A 17,500-nucleotide genomic window follows, 5' to 3' on the forward strand; every position below is an offset into this window, starting at 1 on the left:
GAGGGGGCGCATCCCCCTGCCCCTTCCTTGACGCTGATGACAGCCCCCTCTCCCTCCACCTTCGCTCCTCTCTTTATACCCCTCTATTGCTGTGTGTGTGTGTGTGTGTGTGTGTGTGTGTGTGTGTGTGTGTGTGTGTGTGTGTGTGTGTGTGTGTGTGTGTGTGTGTGTGTGTATCTTATTTTAGTATCTCCAGTTTACCCTTCAAATTCGGGAAGGTTTCTTGATGCGAAGAACTGGAGACATCCCCTCTTCCTCGGATTAAACCTGATTGCCTGCATTTCCCAGAAGCCGTACCGTATGCTTCATAATGTTTTTTTGCTTCCAGTAAATTTATTTAATTATTATTATTATTATTATTATTATTATTATTATTATTATTATTATTTATTCCAGAAAGGGAATCTTTAAGTTTTTTCTTATTTTCTCTCTTTTCATTTCATTTCGTTTTCATTTCCTTACAACACGAGAAGATGTGAGCGACGTGCAACAAGTTTTCAACACTGGTATAAGGTAACTAGAGCAAGAATCATGCAACTATTGACATGTGCAAGTGGAATATGATCAGACTTTTAGAACCCATTTCAATATTCCAGGCTTGACTGATAACTTACAAAAAAGGCTCTCCTCCTTTGCTTCGAACGTTCACAGGAAAGTGCCAGCTACTTCGACAACAACGAAGAACGGTATACCAGTGTGAAGGTGCGGAGCTTCTATTTTGACGAAGGGAAAAGGTATCATTTTGATTCCCGTTAAATTACTTCGGATACATTTGATTCTGCCCCTGCTGAACGTTTCTAATATTTAACGGCTGATACTTCATGCGACCAGGATAGTAATTACCCTTTAAGTTAAGCTTGTGGAATAGCTGAAATCTGTGAGATAACAGGAGAATGGCTCTTCAGATTGGCCTTAAAGTTTTAACCCTGATATCTTTTCCATAAAGCAAGGTTTGTGTTATTCGGCTGTTTGACCTACTTCTTCCTGTGGATTTGTCTAAGGTGACCTCGCCCACGACTGCTTCACCTCACCTGTCTACAGTATATAAGCTTCTTCTCCCGCACATATGCTGTACTCTTATCAAGATTGATGGACTGATTACATTGACTCCAGGCTGAGGGACTAACTACCTTAAACTTCTACCGATCTGCAATAATTTTTCTCCATATTGGCCTGAAGAAGCCACTGATTAGCGAAACGTTTCAACAAGTGTCTAATTCATCATCCTAAAGAGCAGAACTCTTTTCTTCAAGCTCTAGAGTATTTTCTATCCAGAATTATCTTCAGCCTTGGATAGGACCGGGGCGAGTGAGCCCTCGTGGCATCTTATATAATATCGGAAACAGCTCGCAGGCTTAATCAAAACTTTAAGGAACTGACACACAGCAGTCTCTGTGAAATATAGCCAAGAACATCATCGCAGTTGTGGTATACTGAGACAGACAGCTCCTGATAGACCTCCCGTCTCAGTGTCCGCCTCAGATGACAACTCTTAAGAGCCCACAAAGCTTCAGGAAGTAGGCAACAGCAAGCACAAGCTGTCTTTGGTCTCTTGCGACTTTAGGGAAGTGGTGGGATGTGTTTAGATAGTGTCGCTGCTAACGCAGTTTGCTGCTAGAATAGAAATCGCAGAAAGAGCTGCTCTACTTTGCAAATAGTTTCCCTGTCACATTCCATCCAACAGAATGGCTCTCTTATACTCCATGGCGCTGGTTATCCCCGCCGCGTTCACGGTGCGTCATGACGCAGTTTCTGGCTCCAAATTCTTGTTAATCAAGAGATTCTAGCAAGTGGAAAAAACATCGACTAAAGCTAATTCCCAACACATGTCTACGACGACCCACGTACCAACACAGTTAAAAGGAGTTTTTGGAACTCGTTACTGTCTTCTTGGTGGAAACCTTTCATCGCTGATTCGGATTATGTGCCCACCTGCGATACATACTCTCCTGGACGCTCAAGGTCCTGTATTGTATCAAGATGTGGATGTTCTGGCAGCAACGGCAAAATCTCGCATGGAAAGAGAAAACATTCTTGCAAGATATGAGTAACTTCGCAGTAACAGTTACCTGAAGGCATGGTTCACTGCCTCAATAGCCGCTTCCGCCCCAGCCTAGAACTTTCGCCTCCTGAAATCATTGAGGTTGTATCCAGATCGGATCTCCAAAGGAGCCAGTCAGGAGCTGCCAGGGTTGTTTTGGTGCCTCTGAGGAAATTATTCCATTGCAATGAAACGTTGAATGGTGGCAGACAATTAATATTGCCAAGCACGTCAATCTCTTAGTTCGACTTTGGACAACTTTGTGACGAAAAATTCGATAATGTTCTTCAAATTGACTGCGACAGTCTTAGAGCTGGTTCTGCAATGTGCATATTAATGCGGTGTTTATTTTGGTTTTAAGATGTTGCTTAAGTTTGTTTTAAGATGGTGATAATGTTTTTATAATGTTTTCAAGGTAGCGTTGATACTAGTTTCAAGGTATTTACATTGTTGTTTAGGTGTTTACATTGTGTTTAAGATGATGCTTACATTGTTTTTAAGGTAATGTTAACATTGGTTTTAAGGCAGTGTTTATATTGCTTTTAAAGTTGTATTTATATTGTGTTTAAGGTGGTTTATACTGGTATTTGGGTGATATTTATAGTAGTTTTAATTTGTTGACATTGGTTTTAAAGATGGCGTTCATATTGGTCTATGGTGATTATGTTGATTTAAAATCTGTTTATAGTAGTTTTATGGTGGGGTTTATATTGGTTTAAAGTTTGTGTCCGGGGGAATGGAGGGGTTGAAAATAGAAACACGGACAACTGGCTCCCTCACATTTGAATAGTGGCGGATTTAGAGACAGTCATCGATAAGCCAGTTAATGACACTCTCCAGCTCCCCCTCCAGCCCTTCCGTCTTTCCTTCTCCCTTCTTTACTCCCGCCGATCCTTTCCTCTCTTCTATTGTTCCTCTCTTCTCTCACCCTACCCTTTCTCCCTCCTCTTCACCCCCCCCTCTCTCTCTCTCTCTCTCCTCGAAGTTCCTCTTTCTCTACCCATACTCGCTATCTTCCTTATCCATCTTCCTCTCATTTCATTCCTTTTGCTCAGTATGCTGTTCATGGCATCTTATTGAGAAGACTTTTCGTCCCCCAGGTATGTCTACTAGGTGCGTCCACCAGGTACTTCCTCTAGGTATGTTCACCAGCATACAAAGACACAACTGTCTGCGCCAACACGATACCCTGTGGTAACCATGACAAGTTTTACGTTGGTGAACCTGGTACGGAGCCGAACACAAGGATCAAGGAACACGGAAGTACCTGCCAGTGAGATGCGACTAACATCGTTGTCAGTGCAACACACAGGATCATCTGAGGTACTTCCTCTCCATCTAACTAGTTATCAAAAAAAAACAAAAAAAGCAGACAGATTAAACCGACTTAACATACAGTCTGCTGTGGCCGCCACCGCAAACACCATCTCACGGAAAGCAGGTTCATTCCTGATTTCCTAAAGATTGGCCAAACCTGATTCTCAACGGATATGACGCTGCTGTTACATAAGCATTGTGGAGAAGTTCAGAAGTCGGCCTACTGACCCAACTAGTTTCGAACTTCGAAGTTTCCACTTGGCTGAACTCATTACTGCAGGTGACAACACTTGCCCGCCTCTGTACTTTACGTCTCTCCATTTCTGAGAATTCATCAAGTCTTTAGTGGATGTAAATAATCTCTATACAATAATAAGACAACTGCATGTTGTGTCTTAACATCCTTGTCGGTATATAAGACTTCACTCTATCCTCAACATCCATCTCTTCATCCTCACCAATCCATTCAACGTATTGATTTTACCCATCCTCTCGGCCTTATCAACCTCACTCAACCCATCAACCTCACTCGTCCCTTGACCCCCATCAACCTCACCCATTTCTTCTGTGACACCCAACCTTTCAAATTTAAATGGTTAAACTTTCACTTATCGGCAATACCAACAAACTCAACACTTCAGTTTTCTAATGTGAAAACTCTGATGTTTCTCCGAAGAAAGCATCAGTTAAGCTATTTGCTATCAATTCATGGGTAAGCGGTAAACCCACTGGGGTCATGGAGTCCCCTGATTGATGGGAGTTAAACGGATTTGATCAAAGTGCAGCATAGCTCTAATTTCTGGGAACAAGAGCCCGTCACTGGCATCAGGTCACATCTACCACCCCATCCTTTTATACATCAACATCTCATCTCGCATGACGACAGAAACGCAAGCTTCTTTTACTGGAACAGCATTTCGCCCAATTTAGAATAAAACGTTGTCGTAATAAAAGCTTGTTCAGCAAAGTTTTCATGTTTGGTATCTTTCTGTTCGTTAAGAAATCCATTTTTAGTGTTTTTTTGTGAAAGATGGAATCTACGGTCTTCTCTAGCCAGCGTTGGACTGCTGCGTGATGCTAGCACCAATGCCCTGGCTGATCAAGCCAGCCCGGTCCGGGACCCCTGAAGCTGTAAACATGCAGAGGCTGACTTAAAACACTAAAGAAATGGTACGTTAAAACTCACTGAAAAACCTGGTTCTTCCTTATGAAAATTTAAACTTGTGTTTATAAGAGGACAGACAGAGGACGCTAGCTAGTAAATAGTAGCTTATCTATCTACTAGCCCTCTTTTCTATCTATCTACATAAAAACAATACTTTATTTGTTAGGTAAAAGGACACATGTGCAACTAACGCGACATTTTTATTGTGGCAACGTTTTCGCTCTCCAGGACCGAAACGTTGCCACACTAGAAATGTCGCCTTAGTTGCACGTGTGTTCTTTTACCTAACATGTTGTGGGTAATTCTACCAACATTATTACAATACTTTATAAGTGTCTATATAAGAAAAAACAGGTCTGTAAGATAAACTTCCCATTTCATTCCCTTTTCGAGTAGGTCTCTCGCTGTTCAAGGTTTCAGAGGTCCCAGACCAAGCCTTTGGTGGTTCCTGGCCTGACCGAGCTGATAGATGGCAGGAAGACCATCATTTCTTCATATGTTGAATCTCTGGATCATTGTCCTCAATCCTGGTCTCATACATGACCAACTTAATGGCCTGGTCTGCCCTGGTCTCACACCAGGCCTGGTTGATGACCTCTTCTGTTTGGCTGTTGGTGCTACCTGCTCGCATTTCGACATCTCTGCCACAATTTTGCTGATCAGCTGTCTAGGGAAACATTAAATTCCCTCATAAAGACTTCTCTGAAGGTTGGCACTAAAATCTCTTGGGATGGATATGAAGAAATATATGTATGTGATAATCAACTTAAACAATTAAGGCATCTGAATGGCGTACTGTTGACAATGAAAAAAAGGCATACGTTGTAGAGCAACCTTTTATTAGGCCTACCCTTTTCTTTGTGTAGGCCTTCATCTGGTTTACTCCGCTCTCTGTAGAATGTTATCACATTAAAACTGACGCACTATGTGGAGCTTTACCTATTTATGACTTAGTGAAGCTCCACGCAGAGAGAAACGTTGTCCAAATTAAAGATTGTTTGTCATCGTATCTTTACTTAAGGACACCATCATCACGTTGTCGGTATAAAATACCGACACGATGGAAAAAAAAAAAAGATAGACACAAATGTAGCATAATGCGAGCTTTTGTAACTTGATAAAGCTCACCGTGTGAGCGAAACGTAGTCAATAAAAGGATAGCATAATACTGCATTTTTCCATTTTTTCCAGCGTGTTGTGACACTTGCTTACACAGATGAGAGGAACTGTGACTGTGTTCGTCTCTGTTGATCTATGACCCGAGTACTTGGCTTCACATCGCAGCCGTGTGTATGTTAGCAAACTGTGTAACTCGTTGAATGTAATGAAATTTAAAGTTTTGGAGTCAAACTTCTTTCGCTAATACATAAAATATTTTCCGTGAAATTAATTAGCATTTAAAATCCGTGGCAAGTAATGTTTACATTAATCTGGATTGGTTGGTGGGTTAATTTTATTTACAGCATAGATATTGGTTGATTAGTTGGTTTATTTTGTTTGAAGCCTATCGACTAGACGAAAGCCATTAAGGCTACATGTCCCTTTTACACCGCTAGTCAAGGTTATTTTAATCCTTAAAACCGGGCTTAAAGTAACGTTCAGTGTACACACACACACACACACACACACACACACACACACACACACACACACACACACACACACACACACACACACACACACACACACACACACACACACACACTGTGTATATATATATATATATATATATATATATATATATATATATATATACACACACACACTGAGAGATGCATGCTTGTCGGTGTATATAACACTGTCCTCCCTTTATCCCCTACTAGTTTTATTTCTTTACCCCTTTTTATTGTCCCCCCTCCTTCCTTTACTTCCGTGCCACACAGCATAGTTGTTAGAGGTTGTCAGTGTTTATCTATACCATCTTTTTTCCCACTTGAATGTTTTTGCAAATCGAGACTAGTCTTTGAGTGTTATAATTACCGAGACAGTGAATTAAGTACTGGTACTAAAGGAACTCTTCTTAGACGTGTTTATTGATCCTTGTTCTACTGAGGATCACAGCTTCGCATTTCAGTTCTTCGTCCCATTGAATATTAATGTAAAGTGGGTTCAGTGGAGGGAGCGGCTCGTTCCTACTCCCTCGAAAGAATTTTAGCATTGACGGCAAGGCGTATATATTTTTTTCAGTCAGTCGGATCAAGACTGATTGCTTCCCATTTTCTCAGCGCTTTATTGGGCTCCTACATGATTTCTTTTTAGTAGTAAAAAGGAAACTGACTGTTGACAACTTGAGCAACATGTACACGAATGTATTCACTTAGGGACACGTTTAGTGAAATCGTTTCGGTCGCTGGATCTTCATAACGTCTTATATAAAGATAAAAAAACAGCAACGTTTTCAATAAATGTGTCCTGAAGAAAGGCATTCGATTCTCATTTGCCTCAATCTGTTCACTATCATAACATTACGTTTGTTTTTCCTCCTCTCTCTCACACTGTCACTCGCTTCATTGCTGTCTTGACAGACTGAGAGTCGCCAGTGAGAGCCACGTACTCCACCCTGGGTCTGAGGGTTATTTTAAATACTTTCTTGAGGGTACATGTGAATGCATCTAGAATATTGTGAGAAACTTAATTTTGTGTAAACGTTTAAGCTTGTAACATCGTTCTTATGTTCATGTTTGAGTCTAACTTATACGGTAACACCTGAACCCGTAATATGAACTTATGAACCTCCAGCAACATGACGTAGTGAACCCGAGAACCTGCATCCTGCCCTAGTATAGACCATTCTCCAACTTAAACTGCGTGCGTTGGGATATCAACGCTATAAGGGACTAAGATATCCCGCGCTGCCAGTAAGCTGCCAGCTTTCCATCTCGTTATTATCTATTAGCTATACATAAATATAAGTCGATTTAACCTAATTTAATTTATAAAAGACAGGAGAGAGTCGAAATCTTCTCAGGACAATTCACTCGACGCTTTCACTTAGAAAAGGAATCTAATGACTATCTTATGGACCATAGCAATGTCCTGGACAATGGTCCAGAACGGACCATAACATCGTCATAAGGTTCCATCCATGGTACTGTGAATTTTTATTCTTTCTTAGGACGTTTATTGACGTTCATATCGGTGGTTTGACTCTCCCCGAAACTTTGGTATGTATCTCAATAAATGGCATAAGACATTTCTAGTTTCTCCTGCCTGCTATTGGTTAATTTATTAACCTGATCCTAGTAAGGCCAGACATGTTCCGAACATGCGTGTGTGTGTGTGATAGAGAGAAAGAGGGAGAGAGAGAGAGAGAGAGTGTGTGTGTGTGTATATGTGAGTGAGAGAGAGAGAATTATCTCCTTGAGTTTAGGGGTTAAGTTTCAACTGAGCTTCATGTTGGATAATTTGATCTATATCCATCATATCCTTGTTTAACCTGAGCATTAGTTTCAACTTCCACTGTGTCACTTGGAACCTCTACACTTCTCAGTTACTGTAGTGCTCTAATGTTTCGTAAAGTGTCTCCTAATTGCAATTTACAGGAATAGAGTTCACGCTCTGGGTGTCTTATGTAATACTGTTACAGTCGAAGATTTTGAAATTCCCAATTGTTTTAGGGGCATTATATCTTCCCTGCTTTTATTTCACCCATTTACCACTGAGAAAAAATAAATTCTTGAAATTCCTTTCACATCGTGTAAAGTCATGGCTTCTTGTTCTCCTTAGTAATGGTGGCAAGAGAGCCTTCATGGTTTCCTTTTCATCACCCTTTTTTATTTCATATGTACTGCAGTTCCCACATCTCTTCTGCCTAAAAAAAAGGGGGGGGGGCTTATTCAGTGTTTTTATTCTGTCTTCTTGTTTCTTCCTCATTTCATTTGGTCGTGATACTGTGATTTCCTTTTCATATATTTTCATTATTCTTTATTAGGTCAGGACGCTTATGATAATTTTGGTTTAAGAATAAGACAGAAAATCGTGACTTGAACAATACACAAATATCACGCATATAGGAGAGTGAAACTAATGGCGACGTTTCGGTCCAACTTGGACCATTAACTAGTAAATGTGACTAGTTAATGATCCGAATCGGACCCAAACGTCCTTGTATTCTCCTATGCACTAGTTATTTGTCTAATTTTGGTGTAACGCAGCTTATGAAATTTGTCTCGGTTATCCGCATTTTCGTAAGCTATAATTACCCAGCTCACTGTCAGTGTAAATAGCGGTGAAATGTGTTTTATATTTTAGGGATGACATGCATATAATCACATGTATATAAATTACATGTATATAAATTATTACCATTACCTCTCATTTTACTCCACTCTTCGTGTTAATGTTAACAATAAGACATGTGTTCCTCCTGCATGAGTTCCTTCTACATGTGTTTAGCTTGTTGGTTAAATTGTCATGCTCAAGTATAGATAATAAATATTTACTCCCATAAAATTTGCTAATATACATCCATGTGGTACTATCAGCAATTACTCCTTACATGTGGGAACGAAGTGATAGTACTGCGTGTGTGTAATTATATATATTTCTATACTCATCTGATAATGTATGTGTGTATTTATAGTGTGTGTGTGTGTGTGTGTATGCTGACTGTCGTGTTTTGTATGCAGCAATGTGAATTAACATGGTGTGCAGGATTTTTGTAGCAAATTATCCTAAGCGATCTGGCCTCTCTGATAAATTAATGTAACGCAGCCTAGCCTTACCAAACTTACCTTCGGTCAGGCTTCATTTAGTGGTTGTTGCCTAGTACAAGTACAGTTTGTTGAAGTTCTGTCTGGTTGTCGCCAGACTAAAACGAATATGAATTCCTAGGTGTATAATGTAGTTTTAAAATATCGAGAGGGTGTTTGTATAAATAAATCTGCATTGTTCATTTATCGGTATATGTACGCATTCCTAGATACACTGTATAATGCAATACAAATTTCTCTCACGTCCCTGGCCGACACACTCTTTGTTTACTTAACGTTCCTATTGTGTAAGGAATAGGCCATTCTGAGAGGAGGTAATTCTATAGTAATAGTAACTCCAGCTCTGCTGGAACGGAGCTTTTATAACTCTCTCAGTTATTGTACCTTTAAAGTAATATTTCCATTTCTGAAGTCTCTCATCGCAGACTGAAAGATTTCATCAACACTGAAATCTACCCTAGGTGATGGAATATGACGGGGGAAACAGTCAGCTTTTTGTTCCTACTATGTAACTATCATAGAATGGTGTAGCAACATATTCCCTAAGTATCTAATTTTGCTGAAAAAAATAAAAATATACCAGTTCATTCTCATCTTGCACACACTGTGAGTTTTGTACTCAACCTATTCATTGTTTAAGGTTTTTGTGTGTCTGGTAGCGTGTGGGAGAATAGCTCTGGAGAGAACGAATGTGTTGGGTACTATGTGGTAGCGTAGCTCTGGAGAGAACGAGTGTGTTGGGTAGCATGTGGTAGCGTAGCTCTGGAGAGAACGAGTGTGTTGGGTAGCATGTTGTAGCGTAGCTCTGGAGAGAACGAGTGTATTGGGTAGCATCTGGAGAGAACGTGTGTGTTGGATAGCATGTGGTAGCGTAGCTCTGGAGAGAACGAGTGTGTTGGGTAGCATGTGGTAGCGTAGATCTGGAGAGAACGAGTGTGTTGGGTAGCATCTGGAGAGAACGAGTGTGTTGGATAGCATGTGGTAGCGTAGCTCTGGAGAGAACGAGTGTGTTTGGTAGCGTAGCTCTGCAGGACGAGTGTGTTACGTAGCATGTGATGGTGTAGCTCTGGAGAGAACGAGCATCTCTCGTTATCAGAGGCCACACAATGGAGTCTTCAAGCCAGAGTTTCTGTCTTTGTCATCGATATTGCAATCAGCGACCCTCGTGTCTCTCTCTCCTGTCCTCGTTCCCTTTGATAATTTACATACGTAATAATGGCGGGTTCCCTATAACGAAAGAGGTGATCCATCCTTACGTATGGATCCCCGGGGGAAAAGCGGGTTCATATGGCCCTTAGCGACGCCGAAGAGAGAGGGATCACCTGAGCATAGCCTCCACGGTGGATTTTCGCCTTTGCCGACATGGCTGCAATAACACTCTGTTGCTCCGAGTGTCTGTATCATGCAAGGATCATCTGAAGCGACACATGGGTGTTTCCAGTGCGCATGGGTCGCGGTCAGAGCTTATCGGCCAGGCATCAGATTGATCGGGCCAGACAGAACGAAAACTAATGGATATCAACGATAGCTTCTGTCGCCAGACATAAATCGACTGTTAATGAAGCCCTAAGTGGGCTCGCTGATGTCTGAATTGTGCAATGTTGCCGAGACAATGGTTGCAGCGGGATCATAAATCGCGAGGGGAGACAGAGGGGAACTTTAAGGGGGTAGAGGGGAAGCTAAGGGCAGACGGGAGGAAGCTACTGATGACAGGAGACTGGGGAGACTTACAGGGAGACGGAGAAGACCGTCAGGAGACGAGGAGACAGACAGGGAACTAAGAGGAGACAGACAGGGAACTAAGAGGAGACGGACAGGGAACTAAGAGGAGACGGACAGGGAACTAAGAGGAGACAGACGAGAAACTAGAAAAGAATGAAGATGCCTGAAAGAAACTAAGTGGAGATCGAAAAGGGATGCTAAAAGGAGCTTTAAATATACCAAGGAAAGAGAAGAGGAAAGAGGACGCTAAGGGAAAACAGATAAGTAGCTAAGAGGTGGAGGAAGCTTCTGAGGGAAGGAAAGACAACAGCTAATGAAACAAGAACAGCCTGAAGGGAGAGAGGAAGAGAAGGATGGAAGGAGGTAGAGAGAGAGAGGAGGGAGGGAAGGAGAGACTTAGAGGGGTTAGTTGTATTACCAAGGAGGAACAAGCTTTGAGTTCAAAGCTTGATAATACAAAAGAAAACCACACACACACACACACACACACACACACACACACACACACACACACACACACACACACATACATACATATATATATATATATATATATATATATATATATATATATATATATATATATTATATATATATTTATATTTATTATCACACTGGCCGATTCCCACCAAGGCAGGGTGGCCCGAAAAAGAAAAACTTTCACCATCATTCACTCCACTCTCTTGCCAGAAGGGTGCTTTACACTACAGTTTTTAAACTGCAACATTAACACCCCTCCTTCAGAGTGCAGGCACTGTACTTCCCATCTCCAGGACTCAAGTCCGGCCTGCCGGTTTCCCTGAACCCCTTCATAAATGTTACTTTGCTCACACTCCAACAGCACGTCAAGTATTAAAAACCATTTGTCTCCATTCACTCCTATCAAACACGCTCACGCATGCCTGCTGGAAGTCCAAGCCCCTCGCACACAAAACCTCCTTTACCCCCTCCCTCCAGCCTTTCCTAGGCCGACCCATACCCCACCTTCCTTCCGCTACAGGCTGATACACTCTTGAAGTCACTCTGTTTCGCTCCATTCTCTCTACATGTCCGAACCACCTCAACAACCCTTCCTCAGCCCTCTGGACAACAGTTTTGGTAATCCCGCACCTCCTCCTAACTTCCAAACTACGAATTCTCTGCATTATATTCACACCACACATTGCCCTCAGACTTGACATCTCCACTGCCTGCAGCCTTCTCCTCGCTGCAACATTCATCACCCATGCTTCACACCCATATAAGAGCGTTGGTAAAACTATACTCTCATACATTCCCCTCTTTGCCTCCAAGGACAAAGTTCTTTGTCTCCACAGACTCCTAGGTGCACCACTCACCCTTTTCCCCTCATCAACTCTATGATTCACCTCATCTTTCATAGACCGATCCGCTGACACGTCCACTCCCAAATATCTGAATACATTCACCTCCTCCATACTCTCTCCCTCCAATCTGATATCCAATCTTTCATCACCTAATCTTTTTGTTATCCTCATAACCTTACTCTTTCTTGTATTCACTTTTAATTTTCTTCTTTTGCACACCCTACCAAATTCATCCACCAATCTCTGCAACTTCTCTTCAGAATCTCCCAAGAGCACAGTGTCATCAGCAAAAAGCAACTGTGACAACTCCCACTTTATGTTTGATTCTTTATCTTTTAACTCCACGCCTCTTGCCAAGACCCTCGCATTTACTTCTCTTACAACCCCATCTATAAATATATTAAACAACCACGGTGACATCACACATTCTTGTCTAAGGCCTACTTTTCCTGGGAAATAATTTCCCTCTTTCCTACATACTCTAACTTGAGCTAAATCCATAAATGCCACAAAGACCTCTTCAGCCTTATCTAAATACCGTTCACTTATATGTTTCACTGTAAACACCTGGTCCACACACCCCCTACCTTTCCTAAAGCCTCCTTGTTCATCTGCTATCCTATTCTCCGTCTTACTCTTAATTCTTTCAATAATAACTCTACCATACACTTTACCAGGTATACTCAACAGACTTATCCCCCTATAATTTTTGCACTCTCTTTTGTCCCCTTTGCCTTTATACAAAGGAACTATGCATGCTCTCTGCCAATCCCTAGGTACCTTACCCTCTTCCATACATTTATTAAATAATTGCACCAACCACTCCAAAACTATATCCCCACCTGCTTTTAACATTTCTATCTTTATCCCATCAATCCCGGCTGCCTTACCCCCTTTCATTTTACCTACTGTCTCACGAACTTCCCCCGCACTCACAACTGGCTCTTCCTCACTCCTACAAGATGTTATTCCTCCTTGCCCTATACACGAAATCACAGCTTCCCTATCTTCATCAACATTTAACAATTCCTCAGAATATTCCCTCCATCTTCCCAATACCTCTAACTCTCCATTTAATAACTCTCCTCTCCTATTTTTAGCTGACAAATCCATTTGTTCTCTAGGCTTCCTTAACTTGTTAATCTCACTCCAAAACTTTTTCTTATGTTCAACAAAATTTGTTGATAACATCTCACCCACTCTCTCATTTGCTCTCTCTTTACATTTCTTCACCACTCTCTTAACCACTCTCTTTTTCTCCATATACTCTTCCCTCCTTGCATCACTTCTACTTTGTAAAAACTTCTCGCTCCTCTTCCCCCCAACACCCACTTTCCTGTAACCACAAACTTCTGCTGAACATTCTAACACTACATTTTTAAACTTACCCCATACCTCTTCGACCCCATTGCCTATGCTCTCATTAGCCCATCTATCCTACAATAGCTGTTTATATCTTACCCTAACAGCCTCCTCTTTTAGTTTATAAACCTTCACCTCTCTCTTCCCTGATGCTTCTATTCTCCTTGTATCCCATCTACCTTTTATTCTCAGTGTAGCTACAACTAGAAAGTGATCTGACATACCTGTGGCCCCTTTATAAACATGTACATCCTGAAGTCTACTCAAGTCTTTTATCTACCAATACATAATCCAACAAACTACTGTCATTTCACCCTACATCATATCTTGTATACTTATTTATCCTCTTTTTCTTAAAATATGTATTACCTATAACTAAACCCCTTTCTATACAAAGTTCAATCAAAGGGCTCCCATTATCATTTACACCTGGCACCCCAAACTTACCACACCCTCTCTAAAAGTTTCTCCTACTTTAGCATTCAGATCCCCTACCACAATTACTCTCTCACTTGGTTCAAAGGCTCCTATACATTCACTTAACATCTCCCAAAATCTCTCTCTCTCTCCTCTACATTCCTCTCTTCTCCAGGTGCATACACGCTTATTATGACCCACTTTTCGCATCCAACCTTTACTTTAATCCACATAATTCTTGAATTTACACATTCATATTCTCTTTTCTCCTTCCATAACTGATCCTTCAACATTACTGCTACCCCTTCCTTTGCTCTAACTCTCTCAGATACTCCAGATTTAATCCCATTTATTTCCCCCCACCGAAACTCCCCTACCCCCTTCAGCTTTGTTTTGCTTAGGGCTAGGACATCCAACTTCTTTTCATTCATAACATCAACAATCATCTGTTTCTTGTCATCCGCACTACATCCACGCACATTCAAGCATCCCAGTTTTATAAAGTTTTTCTTCTCTTTTTTAGTAAATGTCTACAGGAGAACGGGTTACTAGCCCATTGCTCCCGGCATTTTAGTCGCCTCATACGACACGCATGGCTTACGGAGGAAAGATTCTTTTCCACTTCCCCATGGACAATAGAAGAAATAAAGAAGAACAAGAGCTATTTAGAAAAAGGAGAAAAACCTAGATGTATGTATATATATATATATATATATATATATATATATATATATATATATATATATATATATATGCATTTGCATGTCTGTGAAGTGTGACCAAAGTGTAGGTAGGAGTAGCAAGATATCCCTGTTATCTAGCGTGTTTATGAGACAGAAAAAGAAACCAGCAATCCTACCATCATGCAAAACAGTTAAAGTTTTCTGTTTCACAGTCATCTGGCAGGACGGTAGTACTTCCCTGGGTGGTTGCTGTCTACCAACCTACTATATATATATATATATATATATAATATATATATATATATATATATATATATATATATATATATATATATATATATATATATATATATATATATATATATATATATAATGTATATATATATATATATATATATATATATCCATCAAGGCAAGATGACCCGAAAAAGAAGACACATTCGTCATCACTCACTCCATCAGTGTATTACCAGAGGCATGCCAACACTACAGTTCAAAAGCTGCAACGCATCTCCACCCTTCTATCAGAGTGCAGGTACTGTACTTCCCACCTCCAAGACTCAAGTCCGGCTAACCAGACTCCCTGAATCCCTTCATAAACGTTACTTTGCTCACACTCCTACAGCACGTCAAGTCATAAAAACCATTTGACTCCAATAGTTCACGCATGCTTGCTGAAAGTCCAAGACCATCACACACAAAAATGTCTTTTACTCGCTCCCTTCAGTGTTTCCTAGGACGATCACCTGTTTACTATAATTTCATAGTGGTTATTTTGCGGATATATATATATATATATATATATATATATATATATATATATATATATATATATATATATATATATATATATATATATATATATATATATATATATTGCAATAAGATCACAGTGATCATGTGATTTCAGAATATAAAACAACCTCTGTGAAAGAATAATGAAATGAAAAGCGCTTTCTCGTCTACTCACATTATCAGTAGACACGAAAGCACTTGGAATTTCATTATTCTTTCAAAGTGGTTGTTTTGCATATATATATATATATATATATATATATATATATATATATATATATATATATATATATATATATATATATAATATACACACATAATTATTACAAATCGTTATTTGGAATAAATGCACCGCTACTGACGCCCCTCCTCGTCCCAGGCAGAGGAGCTAAGTGCCCTTCTCTCTGTCTCTTTCTAATTTTTCTCTCTTCATTCTCACTCTTCCATATTCCATATCTCCCATTTTTCCTTCTTTCCCCTCTCAATTCTTTCACCTCTCTTAGATTCCTCTCTCCCTGGATTTTCTCTCCCCATTAACATGCTTATCTTCCCAACTTCCTGATTTTCACCCACTTATCATGCTACTCTCCCTACCACACCATGCTCCCTATCATGCCACATCCCTTACGCCACGTCCCCTACCATGCCACGTCCTTTACCATACCATGCTCTCTATCATGCCCCGCTCCTTATGCCCTTTCCCTATCATACCACGCCCCTTACAATATCATGCCACACCCTCTATCATGCAACTCTTCTTCTGTGTCATACAGTTCATCTTTCCCTCTCTTTTCTCTCTCTTCCCACTGCTGCTAAATCTGGGTCTTTCCCACTCTGCCTCGCCCTCTTCCTTCTGTATCTCTTCTTTTCTTCCTCTTATGCTTTTTTTGTCTGTCTCCCTGTATTTCCTCACTTCTCCCCTCACCTCTCACTCCTTTTATCTTCTCTCACTTCTCTCGTCATCTTTGCTTTCTTCTTCTCCTAATCTTCCCTCAATCCTCACGTCTGATTCCCCTCATTTACCCCCTCATCTCCCTTCTCTTCCCTCACTCTTCACTTCTTCTGACTACATTTCTCCTTTCATTCCATCACCTCTCATCACTTAGCCTCCCATCACTCCCCTTCACCTCCCATCATTTCCCTTCACCTCGCATCACTTCCTTTCACCTACCATCACTTCTCTTCACCTCCCTTCACTCCCCCTCACCTCCCATCACTTCCCTTCAACTCCCATCATTTCCCTTCACCTCCCATCACTACCCTTCGCCTCACATCACTACCCTTCATCTCCCATCACTTCCCTTCAACTCCCATCACTTCCCTTCAACTCCCATCACTTCCCTTCACCTCCCATCACTTCCCTTAACCTTTTATTTCCATAAACGTTATTTGATGTTGTTGATCATCTTAAGGATTATGTCTTCCCACTACCTGTGTAGTGAACCCCACTACCTGTGTAGTGAGCCCCACTACCTGTGTAGTGAGCCCCACTACCTGTGTAGTGAGCCCCACTACCTGTGTAGTGAGCCCCACTACCTGTGTAGTGAGCCCCACTACCTGTGTAGTGAGCCCCACTACCTGTGTAGTGAGCCCCACTACCTGTGTAGTGAGCCCCACTATTTGTGCAGTGAGCCCCACAACCTGTGTAGTGAGCCCCACTACCTGTGTAAAAGCCCCACTACCTGTGTAGTGAGCCCCACTACCTGTGTAGTCAGCCACACTATCTGTGCAGTGAGCCACACTACCCGTGTAGTCAGCCACACTATATGTGCAGTGAGCCACATTACCTGTGTAGTCAGCCACACTACCTGTGTAGTGACCCACACTACCTGTGTAGTCAGCCACACTACCTGTGTAGTGAGCCCCACTACCTGTGTAGTGAGCCCCACTACCTGTGCAGTCAGCTACACTACCTGTATAGCCAGCCACACTACCTGTGTAATCAACTACACTACCTGTGT

Source organism: Cherax quadricarinatus, chromosome 73, assembly GCF_038502225.1.
Source record: "Cherax quadricarinatus isolate ZL_2023a chromosome 73, ASM3850222v1, whole genome shotgun sequence".
Taxonomy (NCBI): domain Eukaryota; kingdom Metazoa; phylum Arthropoda; class Malacostraca; order Decapoda; family Parastacidae; genus Cherax; species Cherax quadricarinatus.